Below are 20,224 nucleotides of genomic sequence, written 5' to 3' on the forward strand. Positions count from 1 at the left end.
AGGTCAGACTAAGCAACCCAGACTTTGTACTCTGGGCACTAGGGAGCCAGTGAGAGTTTCAGGGGAGGTGCTGTGGTGGTGCTGTGTGTTGGGACGGCTTCGGCAGAAAAAGAGACAATGGAGAGGACATTGCCATCGTGAATTGTCCCAGCAGATGTCTCTGCAGGCCGACTGTGGCTAGGAAGTGAAACCAGTGCTGCTGAACCCTCAGAGAGGGTCAGGACAAAGTGAATTTACACCGGTGGCTTCACTCCAACCTTCACTCAGGCAGAACCTTTTACAAAAGCGCAGAATCATTCTGTTGGGAAAGGTGCCATCCACTAATGGATGCTTTCACATCCTCTTTTCCTCTGAGTTAACAGGGCTGGAAAATGCCAATTTCAGCTGGGGCCGGGCAGGGGACATCACTGTACCCTGTGGGCCAGATTCCAGGCGAAATACAATGGTAATGTCCACAGCAAACTGGGAGACTGGGAGGGTCTGTCCATGGTTGAAGCAGGCAGCCAGTGCTTGGGCCAGATCAGAAGTGGGGTGTTACCAGAGCACCTGGCTGTACTATGTCATGTCGCCTGTGTTGAATACATGAGTGTTAGGGACTATTATAAAAGTGAGAGAAGACATGATAATGATTAGGTTGGGTTAGAAAGGCCAAGTGCAGCAAATGTTAGCTGATAGTCCTTGAGTGCTTACTTTGTGAGCACTTCAGATAAATTCTCCATTGACCACAACACTTCAAGACGTGTGCGTTGATTGTACCCATTCTACAGACAAGAAAATTGAGACTCACAGAGGTGAACTAACTTGCCTCAGGTTACATCATAACTAGGGACAGGATCTGAATAAAAATCTGTCTGACCCGAGAACCTGTGACTTCTAATGCTACATCATAGCTTTCCATATATAAACTTTAAAACATTAATTTTTATGTTCCTGGAGGGGAAAAAAAATCACTGTAATGCAGGTTTGAATTACTTCCCTTTGGAAAAAAAATATAGGATTTGCAATACTCTTTTGAAAATACCAGATTTCTGGAGACTATCAAATGATAGCAACTAGCAAAGAATCGCAAAACATGAATAGTGAACCCTCAGGGGGTCACGCAGTGTGGAGATCAGGGCTCTGGCAGTGGACTCAGGACGGGCCTGGCCTGGAACGGTCACTTTGTGGCTGGCTGGCCTTCATCCAGCTGTTTTGTCTCTGTGCCTTCATCTCTCCATCAGTTTAAGCCGGTTTGAAGACTTAATTAGGTAGCCAAACACCTGTTTTCAAACAGGTGTTTTAATGATGCTCCTTACAACTACTGTTTCAGGGTGGTGGTTTCTCTGTAAAATCCTATACACAGGGTACTACTTTTGAAAATTGCAGCTGTTAGAAAACATAAAGCATCTCCTCAACCACAGTCAACTGTTCCCACCTCAGGGGCTTTGTACTTGCTGTTCTCTCTACCAGGTGGCTGCCTGGCTCACCTCCTCACACCATTTTAGCCTCTGGCTGTTTCTGACATCTTCAGTATTTATTCGAGTCTTGCTTGTTTCCCCTCCCCAGAATCTAAGAACATCCTCTCCATGGAAGCAGGACTTTGTCCACTGTTCCACTGCCAACAGGCAGCACTATGCCTGGCATGGGGTGGGTGCTCTACGCATAGTTGTTGAATGGAAGCCAGAAGCAGCAGCATCTCATTTCCCCAGCACCATGTGGCCACTGGGGCTGGCTGGAAAGTCTCCCCTCTGCCCTGGAGTCATACCTAGACCACCCACTTCCAGGAAGACCTGTTAAAGGAAGCATCCAGTAAAACAGATGCACTCCTAAGTTTGAAGGCTCCGGGCTACTGGCTGGGGGCTCCGGGCTCCCGTTGCTGCTACACGCGTGTAACACTACACGGAGAAGGGGAGCGAGAGTCGGCACACATCATGGCATCAACAGTTACACTGGGAGAGTTTGGCCAAGCTTTTTCACCTGCAGAACCACACCAGAGCCTCAAGGCAATGCCTGGAGGTGCAGCTGCTCAGAACTACCCATAGTACAGATGAAGAAGCTCTGAGGCCAGCAAACATTAAGCCTTGCTGACCGTTCTGGAGCTGAACTCAAAGCAGGGAGGAGGTAGGTACTGGATCCTCCTGCCTGGTGTGCTAGAGGAGGGAGACAGGGTGATGGGGAAGGGAAGGAATAATAACTCATTTTCTTACTAAGCCAAAAAAGTAACAAGACCCTTATATCCCCCTAGAACTCACAGCCATGCGTCTATAAGACAAGATTTGACAACTTGAAGTTGCACAGAAATCACCATGGGATCTTCTTAAATGTGGAATCTGATTCCATAGGCCTGGGGCGGTGCCTGAGATCCTGCATTTCTAGCAGGCCTCAGCATCATGCCAATGTCCCTGGTCCATGAACCACGCTGAGTGGCCAGGGGGCAGCACACTGCCTTGGGTATTGACATCCATGCATTATGACATAAAGAATCCTCTTTCACTGAACACCTACCATGTACCAGGTGAATTGGTTTGCATATCTTATCCCATTAAAGCCTCAGAGCAATGTCTTGTTGAATAAATGTATTGATTTCAGCTTATAGGTACATATCACTGTATTTTTTTGTTTGTTTGTTTGAGATAGTGTCCTGCTCTGAAGCCCAGGCTGGAGTGCAGTGGCCGGATCTCGGCTCACTGCAAGTTCCGCCTCCTGGGTTTATGCCATTCTCCTGCCTCAGCCTCCTGAGTAGCGGGGACTACAGGCGCCCGCCACCTCGCCTGACTAGTTTTTTTTAGTGTTTTTTTAGTACAGACGGGGTTTCACCGTGTTAGCCAGGATGGTCTCGATCTCCTGACCTTGTGATCCACCCGTCTTGGCCTCCCAAAGTGCTGGGATTACAGGCTTTAGCCACCGTGCCCAGCCTATCACTGTATTTTAATAAAACTGAGGTCAGGGAAGTTTCAATATTCAGTGGGAGAAAGGAGTGTCTATGAATTACCTTCAGCAGAATTCTCAACTAATTTGAAAATGATCCAAAGATAAAGGAAAAGCAACATTAACCCTGGTTAAACTACTGTTCAAGCTTCTCCATGCAATTGACTACACGGTTTGGTAAAAGGAAGTTATTTGTCCCGCATGATCTTACATAAATACCACAAAACACTTGCGTTTTAAATGACTCTTTTCTTTAAGGGATGCAAGTCCTCCACTGCCCAGCAGGCAGACACTGCCATGGCTTGCTCTTTGGCTTTTAAAAAAATCACCCAGATCCTGGGTTCATTTCTCAGCATGTGCAGCATGGAGGGCTTTTTCAGGAGTCACAGTGGAATGCGGCATTGCCCTGTATCCTTACAGTGTGCTCTCTAACCCATCATACATTTCAGACTTAGGCCACCAAAAGCAGCACATTCTATGAGACTTGCATCCTTGAGTGGGGTAACGATTTTTTCTTTTTGGCTCAAACACACAAATGTCACTCTGTTCTTTGAGCAGGATCCCCTGAACACGAAATCAATTCCTTCATTTGCTGCATACTCAGTGAGCAAGTCCTGAAAAGAAGGCACAGTGCTTGGCCTTAGAGACAAGCCAGCACCCGACTCCTAACTCCCCATCTGCTCCTGCTACCTCCACCCACAGACTACATTCAGCAAGAATCCACAGTGGTCTGCACTTATTGAGAGCAGTTTACAAGTAATAATTATCTAAACCTTACCATGCCCCAGTGACACAGGCATTGTCATCATCCCCATGAGGAAGACACTGAGGCCCAGAGAGGTTAAATAATTAGTCCAAGGCCACACAACTAAGTGGGAGAGTGAGTTCAGAGCCAGGCCGTCTGGTCCCAGTGTCTGTGTTTTCAGCTTCTTTGCTGCCCTAAGCTGACCCACACTATGCTGCTCTGCTGCCCAGAATCCCCTTTCCCTTTGATGGTGATGATGATTGATTTTATGTTAACTTGGCTAGGCCATGGTACCCAGACATTTGGTCAAGTATTCTAGATGTTGCCAGGCATGGTGGCTCACACCTATAATCATGGCACTTTGGGAGGCCTAGGTGGGTGGGTCACTTAAGGTCAGAAGTTTGAGATCAGCCTGGCCAACATGGAGAAACCCCATCTCCACTAAGAATACAAAAATTAGCTGGGTGTGGTGGTGGGTGCCTGTAAGCCCAGCTACTCAGGAGTCTGAGGCAGGAGAATTGCTTGACCTGGGAGGTGGAGGTTGCAGGGAGCTGAGATCGTGCCACTGCACTCTAGCCTGGGTGATAAGAATGAGACTCCATTTCAAAAAACAGACAAACAAACTAGATGTTTCTGTGGAGGTCTTTTTTAGATGAGATAAACATCTAAATCAGTAGACTTTGAGTAAAGCAGATGAGCCTCCATAATGCGTGTGGTGGGGGGGTTCATTCAATCACCTGAAGGCCTTGAGAGAAAGCCTGAGCTCCCTGAGGAGAGGGGCATGCTGCTAGCAGATGGCCTTCAGGCTTGAACTGCAACAACTCTTCCCTGGGGCTCTGGCGTGCCCTGCAGATTGTGAACTTGCCGATCTTTATCCACAGTTGCGTGAGCTAGTTTCGTAAAATAAGTCAAATTCTTTCTGTCTGTCTCTCTCTCTCTCTGACCACATCCCCCTTCTTTTTTCCTTCTGTGACATACCTCCCCGCCAGTAATCTAGATCCTTACTACCTGGGTGACCTTCAGGCACATGAGCTAACCTCCCTGAGCTTCAGTTCTCTTGTCTGGAAAGTGGACATCCTAGTGCCCACCCGTAGGGTCCCTGAGATAAGGGATCTGCAGTGCAGGGAGCCACTGCCCAACACACGGTGAGCGCCCAACAAATGCTCTGCATGCTGCTACTTCTTTCCCTTCATGGTCAATCAGGAGTCATGAAGCCCCCAGCTCGCCGTGTGCTCAGTAGCACATGAAACTCACATGCAGCATCGAACCTTGGAAGACACTGAGGTTTTCAGACCTCAATGGAAGCTGGAAGGCCCAATTCTCAAATAAGCCGCCATCACAAAAGGCAGCAAAAAAGCAAACCGTTCAGCTGATGCCTCCCCATGACCAGCATCTGACCTGGAAACAGCGTGCAGTGCTGGAGGAGGAGGGCCGAGGGAGAAGGTACTTGGTTTGGATGAATGTTTCAGCGTTTGCTCTGTAGAATGTCTTGCCCCGTCACAGGGAGTTATGACGGGCATCTATGAAATCTTGCTTCTCAGAAACTTGCTTTACCACCAACTCTCCCTGGAAAGAGCCTGGGGCACTCAGGGGTCCATCAGGGTGCCAAGGTGCACACAGGACAACAGGGATGCCCGGGGTGCTGTGGGCACAGCAGCTGTTGACGCCTACCTGCTGGGCCTGCTGCAGCAGCTCCATGCGCTCCCGCAGGATCTGGCTGTCGAACTCGCGGCTCTGCCTGAGGATCTGCCTGCGCACCTTTTCCACAGCAGCCTGCAGGTCCTCCCGCTGGCCCTCGCTCAGCGCCTCACCGGCCCTCCGCCCCGGCTCCTGCTGCAGCGCTGTGTACAGTGTGGCCTCCAGGTCTTGGATTTTCTGAGGAGCCCAGATCACACAGACAGAGGAAGGTCACAAGGAGGTGAACAGGAACCACCAGGAGGCTGCTGCCAGTGGAGACAGAGTCAGGGAGGGGGTTTTGGGCAGGGAGGGGCATCTGGCAGGGGCCAAGCACAGGGCCAGCAGTGCCCGGGGGAGCAGGCTGTGAGGGAGCAACTCGGCCCCGCGCACATGTTATCCAGAGCATTTTTTACTCTATTCAACCCAGACGCCCATACTATGCACAAGAGGGGGCAAGGGCAAGAAGAAAAAGTAACCATAGCCTTCCCTTAAAATACATGACTCAAACAGAGGTGCAATTCACTTGAGTTTTATTTCATCCTTGGCTTCCAATTGACTCTCCTCACCTTGGGAACAAATCTCTCCTTTTCTAATGGGTGCCAATGGGAAAATATGTCTGGATTTGCATTTGGTTTTCAGCTGCCTTAAGAATGCAACTTTAGCCCAAAGCAAATAGTGGCAATGTTTTAATTGCCCCTAACCCCCCACAAAAGGAAGACACCCTTTGTTGGCAAAGCTGAATGAGACATTAGTGACCAACTGGGGATCCTTGCGAAAGCTGAGTTTTCATCATTACAGGATGTTACTCCTTTTCACAGCAAGACACTTACATATAGCTATCTTATGGGAATGTCTAGGGACAAAAGAAAATTAGCTCCTTTTCTGCCTTCCTAAATTCCCACCCACGCTCCTTACTAAGGGACAGCTACTTCTCTTCCAAAGAAACTACAGGTGGTATACAGGAACCATGAGTTTCAATAGAAACATGCCACTGAGGCAGAGGTTAACCATTAGCCCTCCATCACCAAGGCCAAGGCTAACCGGTAGCCCTCCATCACCGAGGCCGAGGTTAACCCAATAGCCCTCCGTCACTGAGGCAGAGGCTAACCAGTAGCCCTCCATCACCGAGGCAGAGGTTAACCCAGTAGGCCTCCATCACCGAGGCAGAGGCTAACTGGTAGCCCTCCATCACTGAGGCAGAGGTTAACCCAGTAGCCCTCCATCACCGAGGCAGAGGCTAACTGGTAGCCCTCCATCACTGAAGCAGAGGTTAACCCAGTAGGCCTCCATCACTGAGGCAGAGGCTAACCCAGTAGCTCTCCATCACTGAGGCCGAGGTTAACCCAGTAGCCCTCCATCACTGAGGCAGAGGCTAACCCAGTAGCCCTCCATCACTATCAGGCCACTTGCTCCTCAAGCCTCCTCTGGCTTCTCCCTGCTGGGATCCAGGCCCATTGAGCCAGACTGATTTTAACCAACAAACATGATCACCTTCACCTCTGCCCACCCCAACAGTTGCCCCTGGGGAATTAGAAGGCTGGAATCTGTTTCCCGGCAGAGCTGCGAGGCCCCCAGGTGGGCTCCACATGGAGCAGAGCTTGCTGGTGCCTGCAGGCTCACCCCTTCTCTACTCAGCAGCCAAGCTCCCAGGAGACCCCCGGGTGGCCAGTTTCCAGATGGAAATGCACCACTTGATTCTGGAAACTCCGTTGCAGGCCTGCCCCACCTCACTCAGCTCAGTGACAAAGGGACACAGGCTTATATCTGGCACCTGCTGTCCTGGCCCCAGCATGGACACACGACCCTGCCACCCTCTCAGAGCATTTCACTTCCTGACTGTTCATGAAAATCCAGAGCTGCGTCAGAACTCCTGTCTACCCGTGCGACTGAAATCCCACTGGGAGCACACTGCCCACGGCAGGCTTTCAAATACTCCAAGTGTGAAGGCAGCTTCTATATGGCCGCAGAACCAGCATGCAGGAGCCTGTTCTGCAGATTCAGCGCTCTGAGGGATCCCTCAGGCCTTCCTGAGTTGGTGCTTAGACAAAGGAAGGGTGGACCCCAAGGTGTTCCAAAGTGTGTTTTCAGAAATGCCAGTTCTGCAAGATGTCCTTTGAAAAAAGGTCCAATGATCCAGTGAACTTGGCACACTGCTTGCTTACATTCCTCTCAGAGCCTCGACTCACCCTTTAGCACACTAAGACCCCAAGAGGTCCTTCAGGGTTTTCCAACTTACTCTATTGTGCAACGCTTTGCGGGGCCCTAGGTCCCATCTACAATCACATTCCTCGGCGTTTTTTGGGAAATGCTAGGGGAGAACAGGGATGCGTGATAGGGATGGCCCATCCTGCAGGGTATTTTCAAAAGGACCAAGCCAGGACCAAAACAAGGAAAAACCTAAAATATTAGAGAAGCAGGAGATAGACCAGGGTATAGATGAGAATGTCTCCATTCGTTAGTTGCCCTCAACACTGCTGATACATCGTGTGCCCAGAGGGAAATGTTGTGTCTTGATAAGGCTTAGTCCATTCTGATCGTCTGCGTCTCCTGTTCCCAGTCTGAAGGGATTCAAGCCTCACAGCCTAGACAGGAAGGGTCAAGGGTCATAGCTAGTTGCACTGGCCTTCACATCTAGAATCTCCTGTCCATTTGAGCTAAGCCCAGGCTACCTGCTCTCTGTCTTCCTGGAGCCTCTCATGGGAAGCAGAGTTTTAAAGTCATTTTTTGAGTGGTTGGCTCTGCATTTTGTAGGTGCAAACCCATTTTTGTAAAATGACTTTAACTACAAATGATCTGGGCACAGATTTGCTCAAGAGTCTCTACCACACTAGCTTCTTCCTACAAGGAATGGCATTGAACTCTAAATTCTCTCTCCTGCAGGGACAAGTTTCCGTGATCTTACTCAACTTCCCGCCTCCCCCAAGGAGAATTTCTCTCAGTGCCAGGAGCGCTTAGCTTTGAGTGTGAGGACACAGGACCCTGAACATCATCCCACTGTACTTTAATCACCAGGATGCACAGAACCAATTTTGCAAGCCAAATGCAATACTACATCTGACCTTACACCTCGTCCCTTCGGTTCTGAAAATCACCTGGCCTCATCTAATTGCTTTACCTCTGCGTTCCTTTGTGATCATCTCTTTTTCCTATTTATAGGGAAACTTGCTCTGGGACTTTAAGTCCAAATATTTAAGTATCATCAAACATATAAGAAATAGAGTTTCTTCCCATTCATCTCAAATGATTACTGGAATTTAAGAAGTGTGTCTAAGAAAACCATTAAAGTAACTTTGAATATTTTTGAAAATCACGATTGATTTGGAAAAAGGGACCATCTGTATGGTCATTCCAGCCACAAGGTGGAGATGGCATTTTTGTTGCTCCTGTTTGGCACTGGGGAGCACCCTAAATGCAGTTTCAGCCCCGGAGGAAAAAGCAGCCTCTAATGTGGAGTCTAGGAAGCCAAAGTGTCAAACCCACTTCTGGTCCTACCAGGTAAGCCTGGTCAAGGGCTTGCTTCCGGTAGTCGAGCTCCTCTTCCAGATAGCCCTTCTGCCTGCTGAACAGGTCCTGAGAAAGAGGGAGGCGCCATCAGGGACCAGCGTCAGAACAGGAATCCATGACAGCTTCAGAGCCCGTGTGCTAGACAGTGGCAGTCTCACCCAACTGGGGGCACTCAGATGAGAAGGAACTTGGTGGTCTTCCCTGCGTGCCCCCACATGAATCGCCCAGCAGGAGCCTCACTGACCCGGGGCACCCTTGACAGCCCCACCTGGATTCTTGGTCAAGACTATCCCCTTTCTCCTGCTTCCCTTCCTCTTGGGTATCTGACTATAAAGAAGGGACCCACGTCAAACCCAGGCACAATTCACAGGAGTCCTTCTGGGTTCCTCCTGCCACGTCTTAGTGGCCCCAGAAGACTGTCTTCATGGTTCTCAGATGTGGTTCTTTCCTCCTGCCTGAACTGCCTCACCCACCTCCCGATCGGTCTCACTGAGCACCCTTCTCCCTGCCTCCCACATCCCTGGGCCACTCTCTAAGACCCTGCAAGCACGATTTCTCCAGAGTGCAAATCTCTTATGACTGATTTGAGGGTTTCAGGGTTAGAGTTCATCTCCTGTAGCCACTTCCTTTTACGGACAAGGAAGGAAAGAGCCAGGGAGGACCAGAGCCTCGCCTTAGATGCCACAGCTCGATGATGGCAGAGGTGGGAGTAGAAACGCAGGCCTTCTGGCACCAGTCAGGGCTCTTTCCGTACCACTCCCTGCTCCTAGGCCCCATGAGTCCTTCCACCTTCCTCCTTCTCCTCCCATTTCCATTTCTTCTTGGAGAACTCGAATTGGCCTTTGACTAGTCAAGAACCACGTCTTCTGCGAAGCCTTCTCTGTCCTCCCCAGGCTCTCCATACATCCATAACCCCAGTGAATAACCACCGCCACCATTTATCAGGTACCCAAGGTGCCAAGCACAGTGCAACCCTGGCTATGTATCTTGCATTTCTCATCCCACAGCCCAGCAAAGCACAGATTGGAGTTTCCCATTCATCAATGAGAAAACTAAAGTCCAGTTCTCCAAGCTTTCATGGCCAGCAAAGGTTTGAGCCCTGCCCGTGTGTTCCTAGAGTCACTGCACCAGTATTTCCATATCTGGGCTGTGTCTCTCCTAACATCCTCATGCTGCATTCACATGAGCTCATGACCGCACGACCCTGCAGGCCTGTGAGCTTGCTCCTGGTGGCAGGGACCCCACTTATTCATTACCAAGCCTCTAATCCTGGCATAGCACCTGGGACACAGCAGAGGTTCTGAAAATAGGTATTCAATGAGTAACTGAGCAAGTGAAAGAGTAAGTAAATGGGTGATAATTACTCAGAACAAACACTGGAGCAAAAGCAAAATTGAGAAATGCATGCAAATCATTAGGAAAACACATGCAAAGCCTTCCTGCAAATCGACTTTGCTCTTCGAACCCTCTCCCCCCACCCCCAGGCAGTCAAATCTTTTACCTTCTCCTTCTCTAGGTCCAGCATCTTCTGGGTCAGGGCGGCCTCGGTCCCCTCTATTTGCTTCAGCCACTAGAAAACAGCAGGGACAGGAGGGATGCAGCAAAGTGAGAGTCAGAACCCAGTGGGCTGTGGAATTTCACAGGTGTGTGAATTTCATAGATCGGCTTCTTCAGGGTGTGCTCAGGAATGGATCACGTCACAGCACACACATGCCTGCACCTGCGGATGGTGTGGTTGTGTGTGCATGGTCCAGCCTGTATGTGCAGGAGGTCATAGGTGTAAGTGTGACATGTACATGGTGTGGAAGCTGGATTCAGAGCCTAGGTGGACCCAAGTGTGGACGACTGCAAGTGTGTACAGCAGAGGAAGTGGTGTGGTGTAGCTGATGTCACAGAGTGCCTGCTCTGTGCTCATGCTTCACTGAGGAGACCTCATCTGACCCTCTTACGACCACCCCAGGCAGTAGGCAGCATCACCCCCATTTTGCAGGTAAAGACATGGAGGCTGAGTTAAGTAACTTGTCCAAGGTCACACAGGTGCAGAATGGAGATTTGGAACCCAGCCTGCAGGACGCCAAAGCCCTCATCCCTCCAGCAACGTGAGTTGGAGCAGCCCAGAGTGCCTGGTGCCACCATGAGAGGAAGCGGAATCACACACAGGATAGGGGGTGTAGGAGCATGAAAGCAGGGTTCGTGCCAGGACATGAGGGCGCAGGCACAGATTAGGGGGTGAACAGGTAGGGCGTGCACCTGAGTGCCAGGTAAGGGAGTGGGAGCTCTGTCCACGTTCCCTCTGGGGTCTGGACTGGGGGTGAGCACGGAGGCAGGTGTCATATGCGGATGTGTCTCTGTGAGGAGCCCCTAAGATGGGAGGAAGTCCAGGCCAGCACAGGGTGGCTGCCTGTGGGGGAGGGCTGCGGGGAGGTCAAGGCACCGAGGGGTGTCGGGGTTTGACAACACCACCGACCTCCTCATTGCTTAGGTTGTTGGCTGGCCTCCCGCTGCCAGGCCCCAACTGCAGAGCGCCCTCTTTCCCGACCCCAGGCCCCAGCTGTGGAGCACGCCCTTTCCTAACTCCAGGCCCCAGCTGCAGAAAGCCTCCTTTCCTGACCCCAGGATCCCCTAGTTTCTTTGTCCTGCTTGCTTTCCCCCTCCTCGGGCAGCAGCTGGTCACTCTCACCAGGTCACCCTGCCCTTGTGAGGTCCTGGAGCCCTGCCCTCGGCCTTCCCCACCTTACTCTGCCCTCCCCCCGGGATCTACCCTCCCTACCCTCTCTGAAATGTCTCCCACCCAGATCTGCCCCACCACACCCTGTGTGCCACTGCCTCCTGCACCCCTCCACTCCCAAGCCTCAAGGAATCTCCAGGGCCTGCCAGGACCCCTGATGGGGAAGAGTGCCCCCTCCTTCCTTTCGTCCACTTCCAACATACTGGCTTCGCCTCCTTCTATTTCTTAAACACACAGCACTCCTTCCCCATCACCAACGCCCCATTCCCCTTTCAGCCCCCAGGTTCATATCTGAAACCTCCCCACACACCACAAATCCCTTTCTGCCCCCCAGCCAGCAAGTTCCCTAAAAAACACACTTGGGCTCATGGAACCTCCCTGCTCTGCTCAGAGCCCTCCAAAGACATCTCCTCACTCCCGACAACACTGGCAAGGCCCCAGTGTGGGGTGGCCCCTGCAATGCTCACAGTCTTATCAGTTAGCACTCTCCTGTCCCCACCGAAATCCCCGGCCCTGGTCATCCTAACTACACAGAGCTCCTCGAACATGCCCAGCCTTTCCCTGTGCCGTCCCTACCTCTCCTGGCCCCAGCCTCAGCCCCAGGCCTTTACTGAGCTAGCATCACTCAGTTCTTTAGGCCCTGAGCTAGCTGTCACCTCCTCCAGGAAGCCTACCCTGCTTGAGCCCATGGGGTCAGTTACCCTCCATGGTGCCCATGTCAGTCACCTTGTGAATGCCTGGTCACAGCACTCACCTGACAGGCGCTGTTGTCTGTTTCACCCCTAACCCCTGCTGCCCCTCTTGAAGGTGGGGACCACGTTTGCCTCCTGTTGGACTTCCTTGACTGGCACAAGGCCTGACACAAGCAGGTGCCTAATAAACTTCTGTTGAATGAAGGAGAATCGAGGGTGTGCATGTTGGTGTGGTGTGTGCTGTCTGTACAGAGGGGACGAGAACTGATCGGGTGCTGTCACAGAACTCCCTCCATAACGTCACAGTGAGCTCAGCCCCCAGTATGGGCTCCAGTGCCAGCCACGGAGGCAGCACCCGGCACCCTGTGCCAGCCGCGGTGGCCGGCACTTCCTCAAACAAGGCTCAGACAAGATGTGTGGTTTCTTAGAAACAGACAAGCATATTTGGGATGAGGAGTTACAGGTATTTCCTTTTTAACATCCTCATGCAAGCAGTCAAAAAATCAACGAAATGAAAATGGGAAATCCAGTTTGGGATGATGACAACCAGCTGCTCTCAGAACGGTTTCTACAGAACAGTGTTGAGCTTTGTTGTTGCTGTCATTTAAAAAATTGCATACAAAAATAAATTTAACAAGACCTTTTCGGCAACTGGGAGAGAACACGAGAGCAGAGAGAGCTGGTCATGAGGACCCCCCGCCACGTGAGATCAGAAATTTAATATCAAAGAGTTTGGCCAGAGAGCTGTGGGGCCTAAGCCACTCCTGGGAGAAACAATGTTCATGGTTCTGCTCCAACCCCAGGAGAGGGGGTCTTGGGCTGGGGAGGAGAAGGGAGTCCACCCACAGCGAGGTGCTGATGGGAACCTGAGCAGCCTCATGGGGGCAGCCTCTTGCAGGGTGGGGCTGCTCTCTGTGCCCCGACTCCCAGGACCCCTCAGGTGCAGAGCCTGGATCCCCTGCAACTGGTGGGGCTCATCTCTCCCCTCTCCCTTTGGGGAGGGTCCCAAGGCTTCAACTCAGGGCCAACTATTAGAAAGTCTGACTATGGCTCAGACCTATGCCTCATTCTCCTATCCATCGTTACCAGCGAAAACACGGCCTTTAAGACATTCCCACCTGGCTGAGGCTGGTGTCTTTTTCTCGATCCACTCTGAACTTGAGGGAGAAGAGATGTGACTGCTATGATTTATAAACCCTCCAATGTCTCATGGTTCAGTTTCTCTGCAGGGCACGTGCCATGTGCTGAGGCGAGTGAGACCTTGCCCTGATCCCATACGTGGCTAACCAGAGTGGGGCTGACGGGCGCCAGGATGGATGCCTGTGCCTTGATGACTGGGCAGGGCTTCAGTGGGCAGAGATGAGGAAGGCACGTGCCCGGTGCAAGATGCTGTTTGCAGGGAAATCAACACAGGCACATCATAGAACATTCCTTCAGGTTGCACTTCACCTGCACACTGAGAAATGGGCTTCGAGGCCAGCTGAGGTGTCTCATACCTGTCATCTCAGCACTTTGGGAGGCCAAGGCGGGCAGATCACTTGGGGTCAGGAGTTTGAGACCAGCCTGGCCAACATGGAGAAACCCCATCTCTACTAAAACTACAAAAATTAGCCAGGCGTGGTGGCACATGCCTGTAATCCCAGCTGCAGGAGGCTGAAGCACGAGAATCGCTTGAACCCTAGAGGTGGAGGTTGCAGTGAGCTGAGATCATGCCACTGCACTCCAGCCTGGGGGACCAATGAGACTCTGACTTGGAAAAAAAAAAAATTCATGCCTCTAAGGGAACATTGACATTGACTTCCGCTTATTCGGATACCAGTATGGAATGACAATTTTTAAAATAAGGAGTATTTAGTGGCATGGGGGTTAACTGGGCCTGTCTGTGAAAGCCTTCTCTGGCAGTGACATTGCAGGTGCCCTCCCCCTCTGCAAACTTCCCTGCAGTGCCTGTCGGCTCTAGGGTGACCAGCTTGTCCCTGATGGCCCACGACTGTCCCTCGTTTAGCATTGCAATTCTCATGTCCCAGGAAAGCTGTCAGTCCCAGGCAAAGCAGACTGTCAGTTCCCTAGTGGTCCTGCCAGATTCTCAGGGGGTCCTGCTGATGCAGTTCCCACCCCACATGAGGGTCCACTTCTGGACCTGAGGAGCTCTCACACCAACAAGGCTGGGAGAAGACAAGTGGCAACTCCCAAGCTTACTGGACCTTTATCCACAGACAAATGGCAGGGCCAGTGACTCCTAGAACCCAACCTGAGAAAACTATGGTTTAAGTCCAGTCCTCAAAGACAGGGAGCTGGGCACCTCTGTGCCAGGCTTAGAGTCGGGGCCCCATAACCATCAGTAGGGGTTGTGAGGGGCTGGCAGACTAGGGCGGCCAGCACGGCTCTCTAGTGTATAGGGTACAAGGCACGGCACCAGGCTGACCAGCTTGGGGAGGTTAGTGGGCAGGGGCAGGCGGGCGGCAGTGGGGGTGGGCAGGGTGCAAGCGGGGAGGTCGGCAGCTGCCAGGCAAGCAGAGGATGGTGAGGGTCAAGCAGACAGTGGCCGGATCCCAGACAGGTTCCCCCTCCTCATCTGTCCTAGAGGGCTGCTAATCTCACAGATGCCCAGAGGATGAGGAGCGCTGGGGACCTAAGGTGCAGGGCCTGGAACACCTGCTGTGGGTTGGGCGTGGGGAGAGGCGCATCAGGAATGGCTCAGGTGGGAGAACTCAGTGCCCTGCAGAGGGCTGCTCTCACCAAGGCTGGAAGCCTCCTGCCAGCTGGTGCCCTGGCCCTCCAACGCCCTCTGCCCCAGCCCCGTGATGAACCAGCCACCTGAGTCACTGGCAGGTTCCTACTCCTTGCTCACCCGATCCACAGGCATTGACCAAGCATCTCCAGGAAGCAAGCACAGCCCCAGGTGCCTGACTGAACCAGATGGCAATGCCTGATCCCACTGAAGTATGCAGCCTCGCGGATTCCGACAGAGACTGTGAGCCACCAGGATGCTCGGTGTCATGGCTGAGAGAGACGTGAGAAACTGGCCGAAACCCCTGCAGCTGGCAAGTGGTGTCGCCAAGACCCAAGCCAGGAGAGGCCTCCCCGACATCAAATCAGACACTGGTGGATGTGATATCTCCACGTCTACCAGGGCCGTGCTCAGCACTTGACACTAACATGCTCTTTCTCAGTAAATGTTCCAGTGGATGTTGAGTAAACTGAGTCATAAATGTCATAAGTGTTTAATCAGCACTTTGTGTGACTCTACACGGAGCACTGTTGGAGGAGCCTAGACAGCCATGGAAGGTTTGGCTGCTGGAAAGGAAGGTGTGCTGAATGTGTCTCATGTGCCCCGCCCCATGCCTGCACCTGCACCTGCACCTGATGGCCACCAGCTGGCCAGGTGTGAGTCATCCCTGTCCCGCGGTTCACCTGAGGACACAAGCTCAGCCAGGTTTAGTGATGATAGGAACGGGAGAAAGCTGAGTTCCAATCCTCTCACTGCCTACCAGTGTGACCTTGGGCAAGGTTTGGCCATAAGTCTGTTACCAACATTTAGTATCCTTTACTTGATTGAGGGATTGAACAGATGCCCTGGGAAGGAAACTATTGCTAGTTTAAATGCCCTTCCAGAGATTCAGGAGTGAATCCCAACTAAGATCATTAAGACCTCATCACTGCAAAAATAGCATTTTAAAGTTGAACTCATGTGCTTTGAAAGGAAAAGGTCTTTAGCCCTAAACAGTTGTGTATTTCTAACACACCCTAAACCAATGTAAAAGGCACATCAGGAATGTGTTTTGTAACAAACAGGTCAAAAAGCTAATATCTTTAATACGTAAAGCACGCAGAGAAGTCAGTAAGAAAGACAATGACAATGAATACATATTTGTCAAATGAATGAATGCATGGATGGGTGAATAAATCCAATGGAAAACCCTCAAAATAAATGCAATTACAATTCACAAGGAAGGAGAAGAAAATAGATAATACACACACAAAAAAACTCAGTATCACTAGCACTCAAATAAAAATGAAAACAATGACATGATACAGTTTTCACCATCCAATCGACAAAGTACTCAGCAGCGGTAACATGCCATGTCAAGCATAAATCAACAATGTGTAAGGCTGCGGGTAGAAGGGTAACTGGTGCCGCTTTTCTGGACACTGTTTTGACCATGCCAAAGTCCTTCAAGACATTCTTACTATTTGGCCCAGTGATTCTGCTTCTAAAACATATCCTATGGGCATATTTTAAGATGTAGATAGAAATTTATGTGTAAAAAATGTGCAGTTTACCACTGCATGATTGTAGAAAAAAAAAAGGGGGGGGAAACACCTGTGATATCTAACAGCTAAGAGGGGCTTCAGTAACTAACGGTAGAACTGTGTGATGGAGAGATGCACAGCCATTTAAACACATTTATGAACCACGTTAAATGGCATGGAGGATGCTTCTAAAGCTTAATTGAAAACCGGATGTCAAGTATCATTTCAACTAAGTTTAAAAACAACGGACACAGGGAAACCACTGGAAGGAACTACACAAATATGACAGACTGTTTCCTCCACCGGGTTTTGATTTCCTCCTGCATCTCTGGGTTTTCTACAGCGAGCATGTGGGACTTCCTTCATGAAGAAAACGGAAAGGCATGCACGGGCACATGCAGACGCAGACGGACTGGAATGCATGCTCCCACGCAAAGCAAGACACCAATGTACAGTTTCTTGTATGGTGCTGGGAAGCCGGGACAAGGTGTGAGCACAGAAATGCCGCTGGCTTCTACCTTTTCACACAGGGCAAGCACAGTTCCAGCTTGGATTATTGCAACCTGTTCTTCATTTCTCAAATTCTAAAACACAAAAATGGGCAAGGGCATTTGACACTGGATCCCAAATCCACGTGTAGACAGTCAGCACCAAGCAAGCTTTTTTGTTTGTTTTTATTGTTGTTTGTTTGTTTTGAGATGGAGTCTCTCTCTGTCACCTGGGTTCGAGTGCAGTGGTGTGATCTCGGCTCACTGTAACCTCCGCCTCCTGGGTTCAAGTGATTCTCTTGCCTCAGCCTCCCGAGTAGCTGGGATTACAGTAGCTGGGATGCACACCACCACACCTGGATAGTTTTTGTATTTTTAGTAGAGATGGGGTTTCACCATGTTGGCCAGGCTGATCTCGAACTCCTGACCTCAGGTGATCCGCCCGCCTCAGCCTCCCAAAGTGCTGGGATTACAGGCGTGAGCCACCATGCCCGGCCAACACCAGGCAACTTTCTTAGCTTCTCTCCGAGCTGCACCCGAGGGTCAGCTCCCTCTCGCTAATGGGGCCAGCACATCAGGCACACAGCTTCTGTCCCTCTGTTTGGGGACATTTCACCATTTCACAGAGTGGCACTAAGCTTTTGTGAAACATGGCTGCATTCAAGTTCATTTTCAGGATAGCCAAAAGATCCCTTTCTGATTTCACAAATCTCATGTGACTCCACCTGCATTCTGGGTAGGGGTTCTCAGGCCTTCCCGTCCCCTCCTCACTCACAGGCCAGGGGAACCTAACTTCAAAACCCCACTTCTGACGAATACCAACCCCTCCACCCACCCAGGAACACGGCCATACAAAAGCCTTACATTGTACTTCTTAGATCTCTTATATCAGAGAGAAATTAAAAACAAAACAAAACAAAACAAAAGTCACACAGAATACACCCAGATCAAAACAAGAACACGAAAGCAGAAACCGATCGCTCATAGTTACCCCGTTATCGCCAAGGATATCTAATTTCTTCATAAGTTCAGAAACATTCACATCCTGGAAGAGATTTCCAACGTTCATTTTTGTGTGAGCTACAGAGACCAACCACACCAATTTCTAGGGCCACGGCCTTTCCTCTCGACAAGACACTGTGCTCTTTCTTTTCTTTTCCGGCCAAGTTTTGTGCCCAGCCGTTCCTCTGGGGAGTGAGGGAGAGAAGGCATAACTGCTGCTCATTTGCTGAGTGTTACACCAGCACAAACACTGCTTTCTAGAAGGGCCATGGAATTGGGTGAGTCAGGACGCTGTCCCTGGGGCTGACCAGGGCTTTAGGACATGGCAAACCCCGGACCCTTCTAGCCACCACAGCCACCATCTACAGAACCTTGCTGTGCCAGGCACAGGGCCAGGCACTTGGCATCTGTTCATGATCTAATTTCATCATCACCCCAGCTTCATGGTGTGGGTATTGTCATTTGGATTTCATAGCAAAGAGGCTAAGGCTCAGGAAGTTTACAGGCCAGAGCAGCGGTGGAGCTGGGGTTCACCCTCGGGGCAATATACCAAGCCTCTGCTGTTTTAAACACATGGGTCAAAATAGAGTCACATTTGGTGACCCCTTAATAAATGGCCAAACTATGACTTTTAACACAAGAGGTATCTCATGAAAATCAATTCTATCCCAGCACTCCCCCTTTGCAACTGAGCCGGGCATGGAGCGAGCCCTTGGCTGGCATTTAGCAGAGGCACCCCCCAGGCACGCTACCTTAACTCCTTCCTGGTGACAGAACAGCTGGAGAGCGCTGCTGTTGTTCTCAGGGAAGGTGGTGATTTGGAGGTTAAATGCTGGCGACCTCCTCTCTCTCTCCTGGGGAAAAGATTCGGTTTAAAAACAGAATGTGACCGGATTATTTACCACTTGCCATTTTCCCACGTTACTCAGCAAAAACCAAGGAATTCCAGTGGGCACAGATGTTACTAAAAAGCGCGAGTTCGGACTAGAAGCAGCCTCGTCCGTGAACTACGATGTTTTCACGCCTTCCCACGCAGCCGTTCTCCTTTGGAAATGTGTTTACTTCTTACCTATTCATCTAGGGAGAAATGGTTAACCGGGTACCATGGCTTTATCCATTGTGAAGTCACAGAATTACAAAATTTAAAAAACACAGTTGCACTAAATTTGAATAGATAGCAAAAGCCGTCAACTATGGTTTATTACCCTGTGCCAGGCACACCACTCTCCTGTTTAATCCTCACACAACCACAGGAGGCAGGCTTATTGCTTTCATTCTGCAGACAAAGAGGAGGCAGTGGCTCAGGGAGGCTGAGTCTGAGGTCCCACACTCTGAGGACCCAAAGGCTGATTTTCTTCTTCCTTCTTCCTTTCTTTCTTTCTCTCTCTTTCTTTCTTTCATTCTTTCTCTTTTTCTTTTTCTTTCTTTCTTCCTTTCTTCTTTCTTTTCTTTCTTTTTTCTTTCTCTTTCTTTTATTTCTTTCTTTTTTTCTTTCTTTCTTTCTTTTTCTTTCTCTTTCTTTCTCTTTCTCTCTTTCCTTTCTTTCTTCTCTCTCCCTTTCCTTCCTTCCTTCCTTCCTTCCTTCCTTCCTCCTTCCTTCCTCCTTCCTTCCTTCCTTCCTTCCTTCCTTCCTTCCTTCCTTCCTTCCTTCTCCTTCCTTCCTTCCTTCCTTCCTTCCTTCCTTCCTTCCCTCCTTCCTTCCTTCTTCCTTCTTTCCTTCTTTCCTTCTTTCCTTCTTTCCTCTCTCTCTCTTTCTTTCTTTCTTTTTTCACTCTTGCCGCCCAGGCTGGAGTGCAATGGCACAATCTTGGCTCACTGCAACCTCCACCTCCCGGGTTCAAGCGATTCTCCTGCCTCAGCCTCCCGGGTAGCTGTGATCACAGGCACCCGCCACCATGCTGGGCTAATTTTTTTGTTGTTGTTGTTTTGGTTTTGTTTTGTTTTTAGTAGAGACGGGGTTTCACCATGTTGGCCAGGCCGGTCTCGAACTCCAGAGACCTTTGGTGATCCGCCCACCTCGGCCTCCCAAAGTGCTGGGATTACAGGCGTGAGCCACCTCGCCCGGCCCCAAAGGCCGGCTTTCTGTTCTTTCCAGCACAATCTGCCAATACCATTCACAATTTTTTTTGAACCACACTAGCACAACCAGTGATTGTTCTACTCCGCCTTAGACTTACAGCAAAGCTCAATTACTAAGGGAGGAAGAAGAGCAAGTCTTTTCCCGAAA

Source organism: Rhinopithecus roxellana, chromosome 2 (genome assembly GCF_007565055.1).
Source record: "Rhinopithecus roxellana isolate Shanxi Qingling chromosome 2, ASM756505v1, whole genome shotgun sequence".
Classification (NCBI taxonomy): domain Eukaryota; kingdom Metazoa; phylum Chordata; class Mammalia; order Primates; family Cercopithecidae; genus Rhinopithecus; species Rhinopithecus roxellana.